The sequence below is a fragment of the Melopsittacus undulatus genome, chromosome 15 (assembly GCF_012275295.1).
Source record: "Melopsittacus undulatus isolate bMelUnd1 chromosome 15, bMelUnd1.mat.Z, whole genome shotgun sequence".
In the NCBI taxonomy this organism is placed as follows: domain Eukaryota; kingdom Metazoa; phylum Chordata; class Aves; order Psittaciformes; family Psittaculidae; genus Melopsittacus; species Melopsittacus undulatus.
The window spans coordinates 4,101,443-4,123,854 of record NC_047541.1 but is presented as its reverse complement, the minus strand read 5'-3'; the positions used below and the strand labels follow the sequence as shown (position 1 = coordinate 4,123,854).

At 51.5% G+C, this 22,412-nt stretch overlaps 1 long non-coding RNA gene across 1 annotated transcript; it reads right to left on the bottom strand.

The window, feature by feature from the left end:
- Window positions 1–972: 972 nt before the first annotated feature.
- LOC115945560 (uncharacterized) lies at window positions 973–7,623 on the bottom strand. Its single transcript, XR_004079865.2, has 3 exons — window positions 7,503–7,623; window positions 4,446–6,247; window positions 973–2,816 (listed from the first exon to the last, which is right to left on the bottom strand). It is a non-coding gene; the product is annotated as an uncharacterized lncRNA (long non-coding RNA).
- Between the last annotated feature and the right edge of the window lie 14,789 nt (window positions 7,624–22,412).

Below are 22,412 nucleotides of genomic sequence, written 5' to 3'. Positions count from 1 at the left end.
TCAAGCACTTTCAACCAGGGATCTGCCAGGCTGATGCTGACCAGGAACTGAGGTGGCCCGAGTCCAGGGGTCACCATTTCAATATCTGAGGCTGGGTGCCATCCAAAAGCGGCCGCTCCGACAACGGAGCCGAAAATTGGAGGTGACATTCAGAAGTCTCTGGAAATTATAACCCTGACTTCCCCCTTGAAAAGCTTATCTGAATCCTGGCTTATCCTTTGATGAGGTTACTGAAAAAGCATTCTGCTCTGAGTACCTGCAAGATAACAGGCGATATAAGGGAGCCGGTGTGCTTCTCCCCAGGGGAAAACACTGGAGACCATCCCTGTCAAGCTGGGGCACTAATTAAATGGCCTGGATCACACTGGACATTGGGGTGCCTTGGTTTAACTCCTTCCTGACCCCACACACCAAGGCAAACGTGAACACTCAACCAGTGTGCTACGAGGCATTCCACTCCATCCTGCTCCAGAGTTACCTGTGGGAGAGAACCACATGCCTAAGATCTTCGTTAACTGGTAAATGGCAGCCAGAGCACAAGCTCACTTGACCTCTGGGAAGATGCTAAGCCAGGGTTCTGGCTAATCCTGCCTATAAGTGAAGATGTGGCAACGCTGAAGTTTTCACTTGGGTTTCTGGGGTGTTAAACCCACAGTTGTCAGCAAGCTGAGCTTTAGGAAGAAAGGAAAAGTGAGCAGTCAGAGATGCTGTCATATGGGTGAGGAATGGTGATTTCAGTAACGCTTAATGGGCTAGGAAAATCAACCCCACTGCATTTGTGAGGGACCAGCTTGAATGGGTCAATCCCTGTACCAGTGTTGGGTCTGGTTGGGCAGAGTCTTGTTCCCAAAGGCTCCCTCCTCTCCCTGCTGCCTGCAAGCAGCCGGTGCGCTCCTCTGGGAGCTGGGATGCTGCAGCTCTGCCTCTTCCCCGGTGAGCCTCGAGCCCAGGAAGCAGGAAAAAGAACAAAAGCAGGTTTAATAGCATAATTTATTTCAAAATTAGCTGTCTTTCAATGGTGCCCCAGCCCCAGAACACCAATAATTGTTGTCTGGTTCCCTGCCATATCCCCAGCCAGCGCCTTCAGCATTTGAGGCGCTGCTGCATGAGATTAGTGAGGAAGAGTTTTCAGTCCCTTACATCAAAGGGATAGAAAAACTGTAAATTTAACAGAACATATTATGCAGGTGAGGGGGAAAAAAAGCCAATTCTGCTCAAAAAGACAGCCCATTTCTCCTCTTTGTGGGGCAGGGCTTGAGGCAGCTGATACACCTCTGGGGGGAAAAGCCCCATTTAAACAGCGGCAAAGCCAAAAAGCCAACAGGTATCAGGATGTGGGAGACAGGTTCCCTGCAGGCAGGGAAAGGTGTTGGCACTGGGAGCAATGGGAAGCCTCGGGGGGCTGGCACAGGGTCTGGTGCACCCAAATCCCGCAGTGGGTCCCCTCAATGCATACAGATAGGTGGAAGGAAGGGGGAAGGTGGGAAAGGAGGAGGAGGAGATGGTCCCCCCCTGCCTGCTCACCACCAAGGGGCCCAGGGTCCAGGATCGGTGCTCGCTGCCTGCTGCAGCCAGGACAACAAAGCCCCGGAGGGCAGGGGGGAGTTCTTGCAGGGGCTTTGCCTTGCAAACACTGAGCAGCATTTCCACGGCCCTCAAACAGAATAATTCATTAGCCAGCTCCCAACAATCAATATCTCGCGCCGACAATTCATACACTGGCTCTCTTTACCCAGCAGACCCTTTGATAATATTATTTATGATTCTAAATAACTCCATCGGTGTTCAATAGAGCTGGGAGGTACCTGGGGGACCAGGGCACAATCAAATTATGAAGACATATGGTTTACTCAGCGCTGGAAATGTTCAGCTGCATTTCCTCGCTGTTATCCTGCTGCAATGCCTTCCCAATCACTTCTACAGCCTCCTGGAGAGCATTTGCTGGATGGGAAGGCTCCTTCAGGGAGAGGGCTCCCGCGTAGCCGGCAGAGACATGCGGCTGTAAAGAGAATTGGATTGTGGCTGTTCCTGCATTCGCGGGGCTGAAGGACATGCCAAGCAGCTCAATGCATCCCAGGCCACCGTGGCAATTAAACTGCTGCATTGCCTGGGATCCATGGAGCAGGCAGGCAGGCCCCAGCGCAGGCACTGACTGCTATGTATGCAGCACATCACGCTCGCATCTCCTGGCTGTATTTACGTTCGATGCATATACTGTGTACTTTTTAATAAAGCACTTCTGATATACCCCAATCCGGCCAAATGCTGAGTCATTATTATCGACAGAACATCGCATAAGTACTCTGCCGAGCTTCCTCTGGGCTTTGAGGGTGTATAAAGCTAACACTAATGCTATATTGCTCTATAAACTCTAGTCCTCCCTGCAGAGAAGCAATAATTAATCAGAGGATGTGTGATATGTAACAAATTAAAAAGATAAAACTTCCCAGCACAAATGATGGGGCCAGGGAGACGCAGGCTGAGCCTTGCAGGGAGCTGTCCCCAGCATCCCATTTCCTCACTCGATCGGCACATAACTAACCAGGGCCGCATCCTGCCGGCAAAGGAGAGGAGCCCTGCAGCTCCCGGATGCTGCCCTGGCCCCGCAGCCAAGCACAGAGCTGCCTGGATGCCTGGTCCTTGGTGTTTGTCCTTCGTGGGCACAGGTCACGGGATCCTGGATGGGATGCAGGTGCTGGGGACAGCATCGTGCTCCTTGTTAACCAGTGACAGTCGGTGCTTCCTGGTCTTGAACGTGTCCTGGAAACCCCTTGTGACACCGAGCAGGCTCGTTCCAGGCTTGCAAGTAGCTGAGGCTATGAAATAAAGTGATAACAGTTATCACTGTGGAAATACAATCTATGAGGAAGTCCCACCAGAGTAATAATTAAAGCAGATACTGAAGACTGACAACCCCAGGCTGCTCTTCGGGTCCCAGCTATTTCTGCTATGCCAATACCCAGCATCTCCTTTGCATAGGGAGCCCTGATGTTTCAGGACCAAGTTTTGCTCCCCTTAAGTGGAAGCAGAAGTAAACAGTAACATTTCCTGTGGAACAGAAAGAGACATTTCAGTTCTGGAGTATCAGGGAGGTTTTCACTTCCATCTTCCCAGGGTGGATGCAAACCTGGTCTCGGCTGCTGTGAGCAGCCCCTGAGATCCACTGACAGCCCCACTCTGCCAAGAGAACCCATCAGCAACACTGATGGCAACACTGAGAGACAACAGGGTCTAGCTCTGAAGTCCTCTTTGCAAGAGACCCTCAGGACAAGCAGCAGGACACATGGGAGAGGACAAGGATGGGTTTGTGGGTGCACAGCAGCTGCCTGCCCATGCAAAACGATGGGGTCCCTGTTGCCAGGCTGCCCTGAATCACTTTGCCAGGCTCAAGCCCAAGGAGGCTTTTAGGCTGTGTCAGTCACGCTGCTACCGGAGCCCTAAAGGAGGTGGTTGGGTATCTATATTTAGTTGTCTTCGCTTCCTTCCCTCCTTGACATTTATGAATTTTAGATGTCTTTCCTGCTGGGCCTCTGAAGGGCGCCTTGCAGGAACGTGTGGTGGCCCCAGGGCTGCACCAGGGACCTCACACAGGGCTGGGGCTCCATCCTGGTGCTGGCACTGCTGGGGGGTGCTCAGGTACCCCGGGTGCTGCTGTGGTACCACCAGCCTCCACAGGCACAGGGGCTGCTGCTGGCTCTGCAGCTGCCAGAGGAAGGAATGACCGGGAGCAGTGGGAAAAACTGGGATTCCAAGGGATCAGGTAGATGCTGTTAAAGTACATAGCAACTTAGAGATGAGACAGACAGCGGTGCCTGGAGCTCACAGTGCTGCAGCACTGGTGGGATGGGACACCCTGCAGATCCCTCCATCACTCCCCAGCTCAGGACAGGGTCCCGCTCCTGTTCCCCTCACCAAGCCCTGCCTCAGTAGCACGCTGGGTAATGCACTTCCTCCTGCTTAATACCCCGGGCTCCTTAAATAGCTCCGACTCTGAGTGGTGGATAAACATTAGTTTCACAGCCCACAAAGCAGAACTGCCGGCTACCGCCAGTCTAGACATAATGAGCTCCTCCCAGGACCCCTGGGAGCGCTTAGAGTGGGCTCTTCTTTACCCAAGCTGCCAGTCAAGCCGGTGCCAGGGGGAAGCAGCACTGTTAATCTGCTTCCCACCGCCCCAGCCACAGTAGAAACCCCTTCGAGCATGGAACAGGTTTACTTTAATGTGCTGGCCCCCAGCACACGGACGGGAGCAGTGTGGGACACCTGCCTGCCAGCCCCTGCTGCCTGCCCACCACCACTCCTGGCCATGGGAGCTTCAAGTGGGGTTCAAGCAGACCATGGGGAAAGAGCTGCTTGTTTTACAGCAGCAAGTGTGTGGCACAGCATCCCCTTCCGAGACAGCAGGTCCTGGAGGAGACATGAAGGGAATCACAGGTAGCACTCACCAAATTGTCCTCCCTGGATCTCTTCCCAGAACACGGTGGACATATGAGATGGAAAGAAGGGAGAGCATCACTGCCAGGTCCTTTCCAGCAGATCCATGCACTGATTGCCAAACTCCAACCACATGTCAGCCCATCCTCCACACCAGCGGAGCAGTGAAATGCTTGGAGCCTCTGATCTGCAGGGATGGGCAGGGAGCCAAGCATGGACTTTTCCATCCTTAACCTCCAAGAAGACGGACACCTGTATCTCTCCTTTCTGCCAGGCCATATTTAGCAGCTGTAATTATATCCTTTCAATCTCTATATAAATAACTGGAATTCCGGGTAAAATGTTGGGTTGCTTGATTTACATCCCCAGTGAGTCAATAAGGTTGCAAGAAGGATAAATCACGGCAGAAGTGCTCACTCAGAAGATCTGAGAGGAAGAGGGAGCAACTTTTGCCCCCCCCGCTCTCCCATTACTCATACTTGTTTATAAAGCGGCTGGGATAGTGCTGGCATTAAATAAGCACTGTGATTGCCCGAGCATTTCATCATTGTCCTAAGTGCCCATAGAGAGTTGCGGGAAGGAGCCACTTGTTTTTTCTGCCTCCTGCTTCCAGACCACCAAGGACCATAAAGGTCCATAAAGGATGCTGATGATGCTGACGGTCTCCACCCTCCCTGCCTTGAGCCACTGGCTCGGGTTGGCAGGACCCAGGGAGAGCTTGGGAATGAGCTTCAGTTTCCCCAAACCCTCCAGGCCATGGGCTCCCAGGAATTTCCTTCCTGGCTTTTAGGGGATGTCTCGATCCAGTGCGCAGTTTGGAATGGGCTGTAGGCTGTAGGGAAGAGACATGGCGTTAACTGCAGTGCCTTTGGACAGCAGGCTGCATGGCAGGGTGTGCAACGGTAGATGGACGAGCCTGTCCTGGATGTTTTTCAAGTGGAGATTAACCACTGAGTAGGTTCTTTTATTTAAGATGCCATATGTCTCTTCCCTCTAAATATCTCTTCCATCAGATTCCACTGTGATTCCCACTCTGCCTTCAACCCTGCCTTGGAAACATTATTGCAAACACTTCATAAAACCCTGTTAGATGGGAGATGGAAAATGCTCTGAAGGCTCCTGCTGTCCATTCCCCTGTGTACATCACACCAGAATGCACATACAGCCACTTTGCTCTTGCTCGGCATTCCTGGGAGGTGGATGCCATTCCTGGGTGTGGGGCAGAATGATGGATTGACTCCCATTATACTGCACATCTCTTTTCCGCCTGCGCAAAGGGGCTAGCAGTGCTGCCCCTTTCCCCTGCTGTGAGCTTGAATCTATCAAGGGCTGTGAGGCACTTAGTGCTATGTAAATGGGAGACGTATCAGCTGTGCCTCAGATAAATGAATTTCACTTAGATTGATGGGTGTGAAGCACTTCCAAAATTAGGCCTATTCTTCTTAAATCAAACAGTTTCCCCAAGCCAGTTCAGCTCCATTGATGTAGAGGAAGTCATCAAGTTGCGATTCATCACCGGGTTCAATCAGAGACCTCCAATGCGCTGACCCACCGCATGCTTCCTTCCCTTGGCAGAGAGCATCAGCATGCGGCCAGGAGCACGAGGAGCAGGACCCTCCATCGCATGCAAGGGGCCACCAAGGCTTGGTCTGCATGCTCCTGATGGGACCAAGACCACCTCAGGTGTCTTCCATGGAGCTTGGAGAATTACATGGATATTCAGCATCATCCTCACAGCATTTATGTGTCAGCAGATTCTAACTACAAATCAGTGCTTCCCCCAGTCTTTAGCTGAGCATCCGTGCTCTCACAGCTGAAATGGAAACAAATAAATCCAAGTCTAGCATCTCCAAAATCCCTGCCTCTCTCCCACAGGTCTCCTGCAAACTCCACTGCAGGACTGGAGCTATTCCTAGGGATTAGGACTGGAAAAGCATTGCACAGCAACCCACGTGCTTGCTCCGATGCTCACACCCAACTGTATTTATGCCATTAAATGCTCTATAACATACAGATAACATCATAAACCATGTTTCATTCCGTTAGCAAACAGTAAATCCCTCTCACGCCTAGGAGCATCACCATCAAACTGCAGCAGGTCAAGTAACGCCAGAGTAATCCCTGCTGTGACGTTACTACATTGGCCTGATGATGGGGCTGTGCCCATCCTGACCCGGGGCTGCCTGAGGGGAGCAGGGGCTGGAATTTCTCCTCTCGTCTTTCCAGATCCTGGCACCTCCTAACGACAAGTATCTGCCTGGTGTTTATGCATGGAGGAGCTCAGCTCTCTCCAACTTTTTAACTGCAGATAATCAACAAAGCTGGGCAAATAATTTAGTGCGTGTAATTTATTCTATGAATTTTGATTCTTTGCCCACGAGCAGCTTGTGCTGCTCACAAAGGTATTGGTCCTGTGAAATTATGCAGGGGAGCTGCTGCCGTGGCCTGGAGCTCATTCAGCCGGCTGGCAGCGAGCGCCCGACACCCTGAGCATCGCAATGCTGGCTCCTTCCTGCCTCCCGTTAGGTGCTCACTCGCATGGTATTGCTGCTGCTGATAGCCTGGAGAAACCTAACCTTTGAGGGCATCTCCTACGGGCAGAGCATTGCTAATAGAAACCTCCGCTGCGCTCCTAGGACAGCTGTGCCTGAATCAGGCACTTGAAAGGTAGGTGCAACAACCGCTTAGCTGAGCGACTGTCGAAATGCAGCCGCATCGTCCATATGTTTGTATCAAACTGCCCTGTGCTGTCATTAAATGAGACTAAATATACCTCAGAGCAGCAGCAAGCACAGCTGTGCTGCTTCTCCCCACTGGCAGAGGCAGGAGAGGCTGCAGCAGCCTCACACATAACAGCAGTGCCAGCTCCAAGCTTGCCTGGAATTCAGATGTTGAGGCTGTGAGCTACCCCGTGTCTGCTTTGAACTGGTTTTGCTGCTTGATGCGTGTCCTTTGAGCCATGCCCCATACACCCTGCTCCTCTCCAGTGTGCCTGGTCTCCCATGAGAAGGTGCTTATGTGTCTGCTGTCAAACACAGGGCTCCCTGGGTTGGGGAAACAGCTCTCACCATCACATGTTGCTGGTCCCAACCTGTGCTCTGACTGCAGCGTCCAGTGGTGCTCAGCAGCATCTTCACATGCGACAGGCAGCAGAGGAGCCGTTGGAACGTTCATTAGTGCTTCTTCCTGGGGGGAGTTAACATGTTTGTGAGCAGAACTGCATCAGTGTGTGACCGTAAATCACCTCCTGGCTCCGCACTCATACCTGGATGTTTGCCACTGCCTGTAGCAAGGCGTTGGAGCGCTGTCATTCCACCGATGCCCTCCATCCCCTCGCTTTATCTCCTACACATTGTGAGCTTGTTGTGTGCAGCGAGAGCCCCGGCCCTTCCAGTTAGATGTGCCTGCCAAGAGAAATGTTGATTTTTACCTTCCACCTACTTTCAGTTATCTGATTAATTCCATTCAAGGAGCAGGGAATTAAGCTTTTCTGCCTTTTCTTTACCTGAACGCAGAAACATTGATGTAGAAAAGAACCGTGGCTGTTAGACCTGTCTCGTGACCAGGACAGCCTTCAAATGTGCTTTAGCCTGACTTGGCCTGCTGGCTTTTAGGAGCTAACTGGAGGAGTGAACTAATCCCAGGTCTTAATGAATAATGTTCAAATCTAACTTCCATTTTCAAACACATCCATACATTCAAGAGTGAGTCACAAGGTGTTTGTTGTGCGGTGGGAGAACAGACAAGCTGGGCAGGGTATTTTTATGTGTTTGTGAATCATTGTATATGATATTTCCCTCCGCTGTGCCTCTCTGTCCTCGCAGTTTGCTGCAGTGAAATCCATTCAGCTGCACTGGAAATGTAGGCACTTTATAGAAAATCTTTAATAGCGCCAGCACAAATGGATGGCTCTTATTTCCTCCCCGCAAAGTGGCAATTTGCAAAACCACTGCTAACAAATATTTACCCTCCTCCCCCGGGCTTTTACCTAAGGAGTGATGGAGCTGCCTCCCGGCAGGGACACACAGAGCTCTATGCCAGACACGCAGGGGACCACAAGCACGAGTGGCATGGGGGTGCAGAGCCCCACAGCTCTGACCTGCACAGATCCATATGGAAACACGCTCGCTGGAGCCCATAAACACGGCGTGTGAACACATGGCTGCACAGGTGCCAGCGTCTACACAGACACATATGGGAGAGGCAGGGAAGCGCGCGGATCCTTTCCAAGTCTTCCCGGCCTGGCTGCCGAGGCTGTTTGTTTTCTGGTACGCTCGTCTTGCTGGAATTTTTAACATTTAATTAGTTGAACCAGCTGCTTCGCTTTGCAAAGCAAAGCTCAGTTTTGCCTCGCTTTACACAGGTCTCCACCTTGAGCAGGATCCGGCTGACTGTGCATCCAGTCCCCCCGCTGCCAGACCTGGGGATGTGCTGGCAGTGGTGTTCGTTGCATGAGTGGTGCCAGCCAAGCTGCCCCGGGCATCAGCCTGGGCTGGGATCACAGCACAGCACAGACCTGCCACACATCTCTTCATCCCTCTCGCATGAACTGGAGCTGAGAGCGACCTTATGCTCTGCAGATTGTCCTCCTGTGGAAATGGGATGACAACCAGAGGACTCACCTGGAAAAAGACAGAGATTTCTACCCAGTCATGGCAGGGCATGAACCTCTCCTCCCCGCAAGGCAATTCCCACTGCATGAAACAGTCACTACCTGCCTGCATGAAGGGTGTTGCTTTTTCACCAGTGGTGCTCAGAATCCCCCCCGGAGAACCCTCTGGTGCTAAAGGGAGGCTGTGTCCTACATGTGGTGGGCACAGGGCAGAGGGACTGCTCTCCTCCTGAGTTACTTGCCCCTGGCTGAGGTCAGCACCAGACACCAGCCCCATTACAGCAGCTGCAAAGGATCCCATTGATTTCAGGGAGCTGGGATTGCAGCCTGATTATGGCCACTGCTCATGAAAACACTTCTGAGGCGTTTGCCTTTGGAAAAGGGCAGATTGCCTCAAATGTCAGGTGTCAGTAAAGCCTTTCTGCATCCCGGGCGGGCTCCCCTCTCCAGCTTCAAACGACACAAAGGACCCTGCGCGATTCTATTCACACCAGATGCCAGCTCCTACCTTTCAAGCCAAGAGAAGTTTGCCTGAAAATAGACCCGTGAACTTCTTCCTGATCGTTCTCAGCGCTCCTTTTCCCCCCAGGAAATAAATGTTTAATTGTTCTGATTCTTGCGCATCACCTTTGCAGCGCATTCGCTTCCTCATTGAAAGTCCGAGCCAGAACAACACTGAAGAGTTTTCCATTTTCAAACCTCTCGCTTCTGACATAAACAAACAAAGCCCAAACATGTTTAATGAAACAGTTTGGGGTTTCAAAATGAACGCTGTTGTTTTGATCCAAAAGCCATTTGTAGCTCCAATCCCAAAGACATTTTCCTTAAACCCATTTAATCCAGCTCTAACAATCTCTTTGCAGTGAGAGGTGCAACACACACTTGCTTGCCAGCCTGGATTTGCTTCCCCCTCATTAGAGCTGCCAGAGGCGAGACCTGGCCTTGGAGGGGAGTGAAGATGCTCCTGGGAATGTGGTGCCAGTTGCAGGTGGGTGCTCTAATACAGGAACAGCAGAACCCAACACATGGTACCTAACAAACAACAACACACATTTTGCCTCCATTTCCATCCTCTGGTTGTCAGGGAATAAAACTTCATGTTTGCTGCCGCACACATCCCAGTCACCGCATGGCCAAGCCCCCACAGGGACATCAGTCCTGGGTGTACATCCCACGGCTGGTGCATCTAGCGCCAGGTTTCATCAACAGCCTTGTCTTTATGAGCTAAAACTTCATTTCTACCAGGCAGTGCCTGCAAAAGTGCTGTCCATGCAGTTGCTCCTGCCAGCAAGCTCATTAGCAGAGATATCCATTTAGGGTGAGCACACAGGAGACATGAACCAGCCACCCAGGCACCACCATTGGGGTCCCTGGGTGCAGCAGCAGCTTCACTCACTTACCTCTGCCTGCCTGGCACACGGGGCAATGCCCACATCACCATCACCCAGACACAAGGCAAGGCCAGGAGCCTGCAGTGCTCTGCAGCTCTCACCCCTACTCACAGCCAGTCACTGCTGCTGCAGCGCGGTGATGCATCGTGATCCATCCCAGCTCCTTGGGGCTGGTGTGGTCGTGGTCCAAGGTGGTGCCTGAGGCTGGTTGCTGTGTCGCTGCAGGGCTACACGCAGTAGTAACTCCTCCAGCACAGTTACGCTTCGAAGCATCTCACTAAAAGCAGGAAGAAAGAGCATTAAAGTCGAGTGGAAACAAAGCCAAGAGGGTTCGGCAGGTCTGACTTATGAGAGGAAGGAACTTAACAGAAAGGCCTGTAAAAGGGGAGGGCAGAGGGGAGGCACAGAGAACCCAGGGAAGCTGGGGAATAATCGTAATTATAAAACTAGTATTATTTATAAATTGCTCCCTCACGGGCTCGGAGGGACCCAGCAGGCACTTAAAGTACGATAACAATAAACAAGAGTAATTAAAACCTCGTAAAATGCATCCTAGGAAAGGGAAGCAAAAGATTCTAAAGCTCCTGAAACCCTGCAGAGGACATAAAATAAAGGCAAGGGGGAAAACTTATCTGAGGTTGACCGAAAATATATCACAGGCAGTAATGGGTTTTTGCAGAGCAAAAGAGACAGAGAGAGGCTTAGACTAGAAGAAGGCACAGAGTGAGGAGCCTGGGGTCCCTCCACCCCTGAGAGCCCTTGGAAAGCACCATTCCTGCTCCCTGACATCCCTTACTTTCAACAGTATCTAATCTGCTGGGTTTCCCCTTAACATCGGATCACATTCCAGGAAACAGACTCAAAGCCAGCAGGACACCTTGCAGTGCCATCACCTTGGTAGGCTATGTCACTGTGGCCCCAGTTCCACACAGATCGGGCTGAGGAAGGATAACGCCTCCTGATTAAGATGGGAAAGACAAGCGCGAGCTCTCGCTCTCTTCCCGAGCATGTTTGTGCATGTACGTGTGCTCAGATCCTGCTTGTAAATCCTGCGGAGACAGGACTCGAGATCAGGGGAGTCTAAAACGCAGGCTGACTGCAGCACATCCAACCGGGAGCGCGCCGGAACGCTCTGACAACTTACACCAATTATACACCAGTTATTTGTCACATCGGGGAGCTCATCAGTTTGTGTTTCAGCAGGAGGTGATGTCTGAAGATGAGATGGAGGTGGGAAAGTGGGGCAGGCTGACAGTGCAGAGGGGTCCTCTTTGCATGCCCTCACCCTCCGCTGGCACTCCTGTGCCCTGGGATGATGCTCTGTAAATACACATGCAGCATGGCAATGGGGTGTCGCTGCATTTTGACATGTATTATATGCTGGAATAACTCCGAGGGATTTCTGCACATTATAATGATGAGAGTGGCCAGTAACAGGCAAGGAAACAAAGCTGGAGCTACTGCACCTGCAGTTTCGTAGCTGGAGAATTGTGATCTTGGCAAACCAGTTTGCTCTAACGATGTTATTTGTAGAGCAAAAGCTTCTTGCCCCATTTAATCCAATGGTGGGGGATGTTTGCAGGAAGAGGACTCTCAGGAAGGATCATTTACTGACAGGGGAAGGTCACCCAGACCGAGCACACTGCTGTGTGTATCTGCAGCAACGAAACCTCCCCACCCTCTGATCAGCAGAGCATCAGCGATGGGGAGGCCAGCGGGAAAACACTATCCTGGGAATGGAGTCCAAGCACAGGGAGAACATTCCTCCACCAGGCAGCCCAAATGGCTCCATCAGAGCCATGGTGGCTTCAAGTCATGGGCATCACATGCTCAGTGTGATTACACAGACCTGGTGAGTGGCCCAGGCTGCCCTCTCGCCCTTGCAGAGCTGTGTGCCCTGCTTCAGAGGAGAGAGACAAAGCCATGCCCGCTCACAGAGCCAGCTTGTTGCTGCAGGGGAACCCTTCGACCTCGGCAGCCACCATCAGATTAGCCCTCTGCCCCCATGCACACTCACAAGTGTTGTTATTGATCACAAATTAGGCAGCTCCTGTTTAAATCCAACTTGGTGACCTCGGGGGGATGCTGAGCCTGCACCTGACGATGTGCCGGGTCAGGACACGTGTTCCTGCCAGTGCTCTCCATCCCTGAGCAACCCCATGCTCTCCCACACTGCTACAACAGGGAGCATCTGCCCTGTGTTTTCTTCCTTCACTGAGGGTGGGTGCCCTCTGCGCCCTTCCTCCCAAGCAAAGCTATGCCACTTTTGCCCCATGCAGGGAGAGCCGATGGAAAGCAGGATGCTTCCAGATGAACCCTTCCCTCCCAGTGCACACAGACAAGCTGCTGTTGAGGGTTTTCATTTCCTCTGCCACAGAGCAGCCGCGTGCCTTTTATACAGAGCTCCTTTAAAGACTTTGGGAAGCAATTCCAGCCATTTCTATGGGCGCGGGGAGATAATGGAATGCTTTCAGAGCGCGCTCTGTGGCAAGGAAAGTTCAATTCTTGCAGCCGCATTCACCACGCTCTGTGCTCCAGCATCCCTCCCACTTCTTATTTCCTAGCAGCTGAATGAATCCCAGAGTCTTCCTGCGGCTTCTCTCTCACGAAGCACTTTGGGTTGAGGAGCAGAAACAAACTCAGAGACACCCGAAGCCCTGGCCCCAAGGCAGACAAACAGGGGGAGGAGCAGGCACCCAGCACCCACCAGCAGAAAGCCTCCACCAAGCTATTCTTAGTCCCACCATTGCAGAACAAGCAGTAGCTCCAGGCTCTGCTCTTCCTTCCTTTCCTCTCCCATCGCTCCTCCAGAGCCAGAGCAGAGGCGGATGTGGGGAGGAAGGGGTCTGGCTCCTGCGGCACAGTCAGCCCCCATCCTGTACCTGGGCACCGATTCAAGTCTCCTTGCTATTGGAAGTGGCATTGCTTATGCAGAGCTGCACGCCTACTTCACAGGCTTTGGACTGGCCTCTGAAGTGGCAGAGACACTTGGGCATGAAACAAGCCTACACAGAAAATAAATTGTATTGCATTTAAATATTTCTTAAGTCATTTTAATGTATTTAAGTCTTAATTCATCTTCTCAAAGTTCCTTTTCACTGCACTAATGTGACGTGTTTGACAGAAAGATGAATTACATTATTAAAGAGTCTCTCTGGCAAATTTCTGTAATAAAATCTCCCTTTTCCCCCCCGCTCCTCTCCTCCTGCAGACACACAGACCTTTGGCTTCCTTCATCCTCACAAATTATTCCTGTGTTTCTGCAAGGGGCTCCAGGATAACTCCTGGATCCTTCCCTTGCAGATAATATAACCTTATGTGCCCACATCGGGATGCCATGGGAGAGGATCCAACTGAGCAATGCTGTGTGTCCTGGGTGAGCAGAACCTCTGCACACATGGAACCCTCCTCATCCTCACCAGCAGCCTCAGCCAGTGATATGAATGCACCAGGGGCCGCCTAGGCTGAGCCTTGCCTTCCTCCACACCAGCCCCATGCAGACACCCTCTGGATTTATGCCCTGCTTCCTCATTCTGCCTTGATTTATCCCCTCCGGCATGCCGGAGAAGTCACACACATTAATCACCCTGACTTCTAAATTGTCTCCCCTAAATCATTCTCCAGGCTGGAGTCATTTCCCAAGAGCACCAGCCTGGCCCTCTCTGCCGGACAGGGCATCCTGCCAGGGATGAGGGGGCTTCACACAATGGCCCTAATGTGGTCCTGGATGTCTGGCCATGGTCAGGATCCACCATGAGCTGTGCTGGGGTGTGTGGGTTGGGAATGCTGCGTGCTGGTCAACATAAAGTTAGCCTAAAACCAGAGGAAGTCAAGTCAAAAGGGAGAAGAGAAACTCCAGGCTCAGCTGTGTGCTTGATGTGAAATACTGAGGATATGGCTCAGAACACAGCCCGTCAACTTGGCCAAGCAAAAGGCACCACAGACCCTTAATAAATGCTGGATAAAGTGAGGCAGCAGCTTTGGCACTAGGGATGCTCTCCTGCCTCCCTCCTGCCCCAGCACCTCATGTTCCAGGCACGTGAGGAACTGCATTAGCTAGGCTTTTGCCTTTGCAAGCGTTGCTCTTTGCCCTGAACAGGAGGGATTTGACTGACTTCATCTTCCAACCCCAGCACACAGAAGAAAGGAGAATAAAAACCTGTCACAACCTCACCTATCTGACCTCAAGCAGCAGGGGCAGGCTGCAGGCTCAAACACACCCAGGATGCTCCCCCAGGACATGGAGCAGCAGCCGAGGAGCTGGTTGGGATGTGGGAGAGGGGCTGCGGATGGGGACTCAGAGCTGTACAAGTTTGGGGTTCATTCTGTGGAGGGTCTTGGCACTGGGGTCCCACCATGCAGAGGGAAGGAAGGAGGTTGACCCCCTCTGCAGAAGCATCTTGCAACAAGAAGAGATCTGCTCTCTGGCTGTTTAGACTCTTCAAAGCTTCAGTGATCTGCCCAGATTAGTCCTCAACAAGCTGAATTTCTGCTCCAGGTACTGCAGCTGCTCCTCACTGAATAAAACATGCCATTCCCACTGCTGTGCCCCGCAGACCAGCTCCAGCAATTCTCTTATTTCTCTTGCTATTCAGGCACACTCTTTTTGGCAAACGCCTGCAAAGAGGCTCTCTGCTTGCTGCTCCTCTCGGGTTATTTCATGCAGGGAACGATGCTGCTGTTGTCAGGAGTCTCCACCATCACTTGCGCTGGGGATGTGGGGTGCTGGATTCAGCATCCACACTGGGAATAACACCATGAGCCCCCCTGAGCAACGAGCAGACCCTCCTCTGCTCACCTGAGCCAGCAGTAGGGGTTGTCCAAGGGATGCCCATGGAGTAGCACAGGGATGGGACCGCTGCTCTTCCCAGGTTGTCCCACTCAAATCACTGCCTGGAGACTCCAGGGTTTGGGTGAGGCAGCAGCAAAGCCAAGGCCAGGCTCGAGGCTGCTCATCTCCGAGGCTGTTATTACCAGTCCAACGTTATCTACCCAGTAGGGATTTTCTACCTGTTATATTTGGTGCGAGCTATCTGATCAGAGCCTCCCTGCTTGCCATCCTCATGTACTGACAGGCACTCTGACCAGAATGGATGGTTTCTGCTCCACGCTGAAGTTCTTAACAGAAACATGACAATCAAGTAAGGACAATGGCAATGCAGCTGTAATTCAACATCACTCCTGGATGGGGTGGGTATCCCGGCAACCCCTGCCCATGTGTCACCATGTTCATTCCCAGCTGTGTTTGCATTTGCACGTGCCCCCAGGCAAACACAGTCCCTGTCCTCCCAACTTGCCAGGGAGCTCTGAACCCCTCCACAGCACTACAGCAAGAGAGAAGCTTTTTATAAACACGTAGAGATCTAAGTTTGGCATCTGCTCCCATAATGATATAGCAGATCGTTACAACTTGTGACATCCCACTATAAACAGAAAGCTGTAACACCCTGTAATTTAGAGAGCTGGATCAGGTACTCGTGTGCTTCACATAATCCAAAAGATAGTGGGTTTCAGGCTGAGTCTTCCCTTTCTTTTTGCTTGCTTTCCTTGCCTTCCCTTCTGGTTGACATGGTTACGGGATCCTGAGGATGGGGTAATAGGACACGACACACACGTTCGGGTAGACTCAGAAACCCACCAGTGCCTCCTGGAAAACTGCAAGCGGCACGATGCTGACAGACAATGCAGCTGCTTTGTCTCCCTGACGTCTCGCCCTCTTGTTCTTATTTCCAGTGAGGTATTTGCAGGGAGACATCGCTTCCATTCCCAAAGCTTCCCACCTGCCACAGCCCTTTCCCTGCCCAAACCCTTAATCCTCTGCCTGCGCCAGCAGAGTCACTTCTGCTGCAAGCCGCAGCCAGGGCAAGGGAGATCCAGGGGGAAGTAACCAGCGGTGGGAGCGAGTGCTTACAGAGCCCAGCTAGATGGAGGCGAAACTGCTCCTAACTGGAATGCTTATCATGGCTCTCCCAAGCACTGTCTGCAGCAGTGCAAGATCCTTCTCTCCCGGGGGGCCTCATAGAAGCGGTAAATACTCGGAATAGCTTTCAAGGCCAGCCTTATGATGGTTCAGCTCTCCAGAAAATACATGCTAATGTGTCACCATCAGGGAGACCTCACTGCAGATGCTTTTGTGGCGATGAAGAAGAGAGCTCTGATTGCTGGTATCTTGCTAAAAGTTAAATACATCCAGGCTTTGGAACACGCTGGGAGCGTTTGGAAGCAGAAATCACTCGTTAGTGGCTCCCATCCACTATATCCCTGCTCCAGGATTGGTTAAAAGACTACAGATTAAGCTCCCCAAGAGCTCTAGACCTGGCTGGGATTCGGTAGGAATGGGATGCTGTGCTGCACTGCATCTATCCAGCAGCAGACAGCCAGCATGCCACACACTGCCATGGCTTGTGCCCCATGTGTGCTGGGCAACAGCATCAATGCTTCCAGCCTGCAGAGTTGGGATCTGTTTTCATCAGCTTTCTCTTTCATATCCATGGGGCTCAGGCTTTATCCGTCCGAGCCTTGCAGAGAGCTTGGGTGTGCAGAAAGAGGAGCAGGTTCTGCAGCTCATGCCTCCTTGCTCATCTCCTGGAGAGTTTTGTACCTTGTCATCAGCACTGACACGCAACAAAATGGAAACAAGGCTATTTAAAGGTTCCCGTAGAGTAGGGTGCTTAAAAAAACCATGCTCAAGTGTAAATGTCAATGGGACTATGACTGTAATGCAGGCTCATACTAAGCCATTTTACTTAATTGAGGCTGAAGGCACTGAAAGGGAAAAAAAGGAATCAATCAAGGAGACACGGAAATGGAAGCAGCGGAGCCCCAGCACATTTACTGTGCCTGCTCCAGCACGAGGTTGTTTAAGGCGGCTTGATGCATCAGAGGAGACATCCATGGGTCATTTTTAACTCGGGGCTCCTGAGTGAAGGAGCCGGGAATGCTGGATCCAACGGGAGAGCCAGGCTGGAGCCACTGCAGAGGCAAGGCAGCCATGGCTGCTGGGGTTATCCTGCAGGAATCCAGAGCAGGAACCCAAAGCTTGAACCATCTTCCCTTCTGAGATGGGTTTGCAGCTCCCCTTGGTGGAAGGAAGCGGGGGGACAAGGGAGAGGCAGTCCAAGAGTCCCAGAAGGACCTTTAAGGTGCTATGGAAAGAGAAGTCCTCCTTGTCCTCAAAGGCTTCCTAGAAGTGATTTTACCAATCCAGAAGCTCACAGGGTTTGGGATGCTCGCAGCAGTCTTGAGCGTGGGATGTTGTTTATGGCTATCTCAGTACAATGGCTTCTGCAGTAACAAAAGTCTCTCATCCCAAGGGCAAAGAAAGGTGCTGAGCTTGCACAGAAACCCAGTTCCTCCAGGAACCACTGGTGGGGGTCCCCTCTCTGGTCCCATCCTGTGCTGGGGGAACCAGGGCTCCAAATTAGGCCTGAAATTCCTCTCTCCTGTTCTTCTGAAGCGTCCTTTGCTTTCAAACTGTGTTTATCATCCATGATTGATATTTGACATTACGCTGTACCGGGAATGCGCACAACATCGCTCCGCTGGGATGCAACACTCTTCCAGCAAGCACATCCATCAGAGCTGTGAGTGCCACCCCAGCAAGGGGCAACGGAGGGGCCATCCCAAGGGAAGGACCGAGGCTGGGTCCCATCAGGGATCTCATTGCACGTCTGTGGGCTGGGGAGAAGCAGGGAGTTAAAGGTTCCCTTCCCAGCACTGCAGGGAGGACACCGCTGCCCTCAGCCAGGCGGAAGGATGCTGCCTGTGCCCTTGAAGGAGGGCAGAGAAATCCTTGATGGGAGCAAGAGGAGAGGAGGGCTCGGGGGGAAGGAGGGACAGCAGCACAGTCCTTGGTGGGTGGAGATAGCAGGGGAAGGATCGATCCCCTTTTCCCTTTGCTGTTGCTTGAGAGGTGATTGCAGGCGAACTGTGTTATCTTCCTGCGCCGTGCCTGCGCGCATCGGGAAGATGTGATTCATTAAACAGCACTTATGGTCCCGAGGTGCAAGAAGTAAAATGAACTCAGCTAAATAAATCCAGGGCCTGACGCTCATCAATAAATGAGACCTCCCAGGCTCCAGCAGAGGAAAAGGCTCCCAGAATGTGCAGCTTTCCAGCACCATAGGGGCATCATCCCAAGCATCCAGCACCATAGGGACATCATCCCACCATGCCCGAGTCCAGCCCCATGAGGACTCGAGAGTGAGCAGCTCAGCACTGATTTCTTTTTAAGTTCCCATTTATTACCATGCTGTGGTGGAGTTTAACTTTCCTGGCTTGGTATTTATTGTTGCTTCATGTGCTTTCAAATGGAAACTGAAGCTGCTGAGGTAAAGAGCTGATGCCCCACTGTGCTGTGCCATGAGGGATGCTCTGCCCCTATTCCTGAATGTCTGGATCAGTGGGGATGAGCCAGCATCTCCTCTCTGGCAGCTCCTGCTCCCAAAGCAAGTCATTACCATGTGTTTCTGTGATGTCCTGTGGTGAAGCACCACATGCAAGCAATTGGAGATGCACCAGACAAGCCTTGCTACCAGCTCTGCTGTAACAAGTACAATGTGCTGGACAGAGAGGAATTGCTCTTGACACTGGGATTATATCTTTGCCAACAGCATCAATATTCTATTAAAGATATGTGATAATATAACACCAATTACCAACTGAGGGGCCATTAAAGACAACCTACAAACAGCACTTCGATCTCGCCTTCCAGATTAAAAACACCACAATGATTTCCTGCTCCTTGTACTTTCCTCCCATGTCTTCTGCCCCCATGCATAATGCAGCAGTGCAAATTGCCAGCAAACACCTAGAAGACTGCTGCCTTCACCTGCTGTCCAAGGGTAATGGCTTCCTAAGCCTGGACCCAAGCAGGAAGGAGATAAGTCATGTCAACAAGCTGAGAACAGCAGAGAGGAAAAGTCCTCTCCTATTTCCATTCAGTTGTGTGCTGAAGAGAAACATCACAAACGGCTGTGACTTAGCAAGAGAGGAAAACCTGAGCCGTGTGTGATGCACTGGGACCAGCCCAGCCCTGCAAAGCCTTCTGATGACTCTGTCTTCAGCCAGTGGAACAAGCACACTTGTCTTTCCATGCTCCTACCCCATTCCCAATGGTCCTGCTAGCAGCAATTACACAGGAAACAGTTCAGAAGCTGATTGCAGTTGTGCTGGGCTGAAAGCCATGTGGATGGGCAGGTGTCCAGCACAGCATCCAAGGCCTTCAAGTGGCCTCTCCATGCAGCACCTTAACAAAGGCCACAGATCCCAAGGGGGTCCAGAGACCCCCCCATGCTACTGCTGTCCCAAGGCAGCACGCTGTGATTCCCTGCCTCCATAAGGAAGATGACAGTGATTTACAACTGCTTTTGCCAAAGGAGCTGCAAGGCTCGAGTATCTCTAGAGCAGGAGAAGGCCAGTGAGGGTCTCCCAGGGCTTCTGGGCTTAAAGACCTGTGTCTGGTTTTAAAGATGGTTTTTCTCTTGTTTTTCTCCTAAGGCTATGGAGGGCAGGCAGCCACAAAGTAAATGAAATTGAAACCGAGAGTGTAAAGAGCAAAACCCCCTCATCCCACAGGGAAAACCCCATCCTGCCATCCAGGCTCAGTGCCCAAAGCTGCAGAACACTTCACAGGGTGAGGGTCTCAAAGACCAAACCAGACCGCTGGGTCACCCCCACAGAACCAGCACATGGCCCCACACAGCTCCCTCTTGGGATGGTTGGAATAACAGGAACATTATTGCTAAAGATATGGGTATGCACAGATAGAGAGGGTTTGGAGCGCACCGCCTCCTCCTCCCAGCCACTGTTAAGAGCACGAGTTAGCTCAGAGCATCCTTCCACAGAGCATGGCTTAAATAACCATCTAACATGGGACCAAGGGAACATCTCCAGGACACTGACATGGGAGGTGATGCTGCCATCGCCTCCGTGGGGCAGCCTCAACAGAGGGAACTCCCTGACGGCTTGTTTCCTGTGTGCAGCAGCACCCACCAGCCATGCATTATTTTAATGAGACACAATAATATTCTGCCAGTTCTACAAGCTATAGATTGAAGCCACAAAGAGAAATCACCCGAACCTCCATATGATCAATCTTGTCAAAACACGTTCATTTAATCCCTTACAAATGAAATGAAGACACATTTAAAATGTCATGCTTGGGGTCTGGGAGCCAGGTCCCTATAGATCAGTCAGCCCAGGTAAACAGTGTTATTGAGGAGCTATTTGACAGCAGACGTGCTGAAAACACTTATAAACTGTGCACACCTCATCTCAGATGGAAAACTCATGTGCCTGCTTTTTGTTTCCTGTACCTTTACATGACTGGATGCAAGGGGGCTGTACAGGGATGCACACAACTCATAACACTGGGGTCAATGTGGACACCCTCACACACAGCAAGGTCACTGCCCTCCAGCAACAGACACATCAGGAAGCAAACAATGTGGGACCATTTCTGCAACACCCACAGACAGGGCTGACCCTGCAGCTGGATCAGGAGCATCAATTTGCTTTGCAGCACTGGGTGAAGCGTGCGTCTCATTCAGCATCCTTCACCAGAGGTAAACTGTAGAGCATCCCCACACATCCCAGCCAGCAGCCCCAAGGAACTTATGGTACATCCACAACACATACTCCCAGAGGCTCCCCAAGAACTTCCCCATGGGACCGAGGTGATGGGCTGGCTGTTTTGGGATGAACACCCAGGTGCCCATTTAACAGGAAAGATGTGTGACAGGTATGACAATGGACAGGGATCAGTTGGGTTCTTTATTGGTTCTGAAGGTGCTTAGGTTTAAAACAATTTGTTAGGCTCCCTGTGATTTACTGCCATGCTGGAAAATGGGGCTGAGTATTGATTCTTTGCCTTTTCTATTGCAAATGGGTGTAATGTTTTATAGTATGTCAGAATAATAGCAGCGGGCACTTTATCAATGTCAAATGTTAAAAATGATCAGCTATTGTGATGTAGGAGATTAAATATGAAAGCTTGATGGGTATATAAAAGCAGAATGGCAATAATAAAGGGATTTTTATGTTCAACTCGTTGCTCTCCCAGATCTACCTGGGGAGCTATTAGAACCAACTGCACTGATCAGTGACATATCACTATGGGTTAAAGGATGGGAAAGTGCTGGGTCTAATTCCCATGGAGGGGTCTTTGTGTGTTGCTCAACTGAGATGGGGGCTGAAAGTTGAGCCCTGTCCTGGCCAGGACCCTTTGCAGAGCTTCACATCCCCTTGGGCTGCACAATGGCAATGGGATAACCCTCCAGCATTGCAGAGCCAAGCTAGAGCCCTGCTGCTTTTTAACTCCAAAAAGTGAGGATTTTTCCACAAGGATAACTTCTAGACTAACTAATCCTTAAGCATTTAAAATGTGAAGCATAAACATCTGTCAAACAGCTCTATTTACCAAGCAAACCCAATGAATCTAGCCGTTTTCAGCTGCCTACCAAGTGAGCTATGGGAACGCCAGTCACAGGGAGGCAGAAGAAGCTGTTTCAGGAGTAGAGGAGAGCTTCCCACAGCACAAGAGCAAGATGCAAACCCTGAGAGGAGCCTGGACCCAGGGAGCACTGAAGAACCCCCCTTTGTGCCCAACACCACACTTACCTCCTGGGCTTGCTGCCCTGGGCTCACCCATGATTCTTCCACACTGCTCCTATCCTCTCTCCAGTACACAAAGCCCCAGTGTTCCCAGCATCAGCTCTCTTATAGATCTGGAAGGTCCTAATTCCTCACAGCCTCTGCAAATCCCCACTCACAGCCAACAGCTGTGCTTCTTTACCAGCAGTGCTGCCCTTAACTCCTTCCCCACCACCCTGGTTCCTGTGGTCCCCTCCAGTGCTCTCAGTCACAGTCATTTAGCTGCTGAGAGTCGCAATTGTCTGGTCAGGTGGAAATGACAGGTTCTGCTTGTGGAACCCACACAGGTAATGGGCATGGGCAGCATTTGAAGCCAGAGCAAG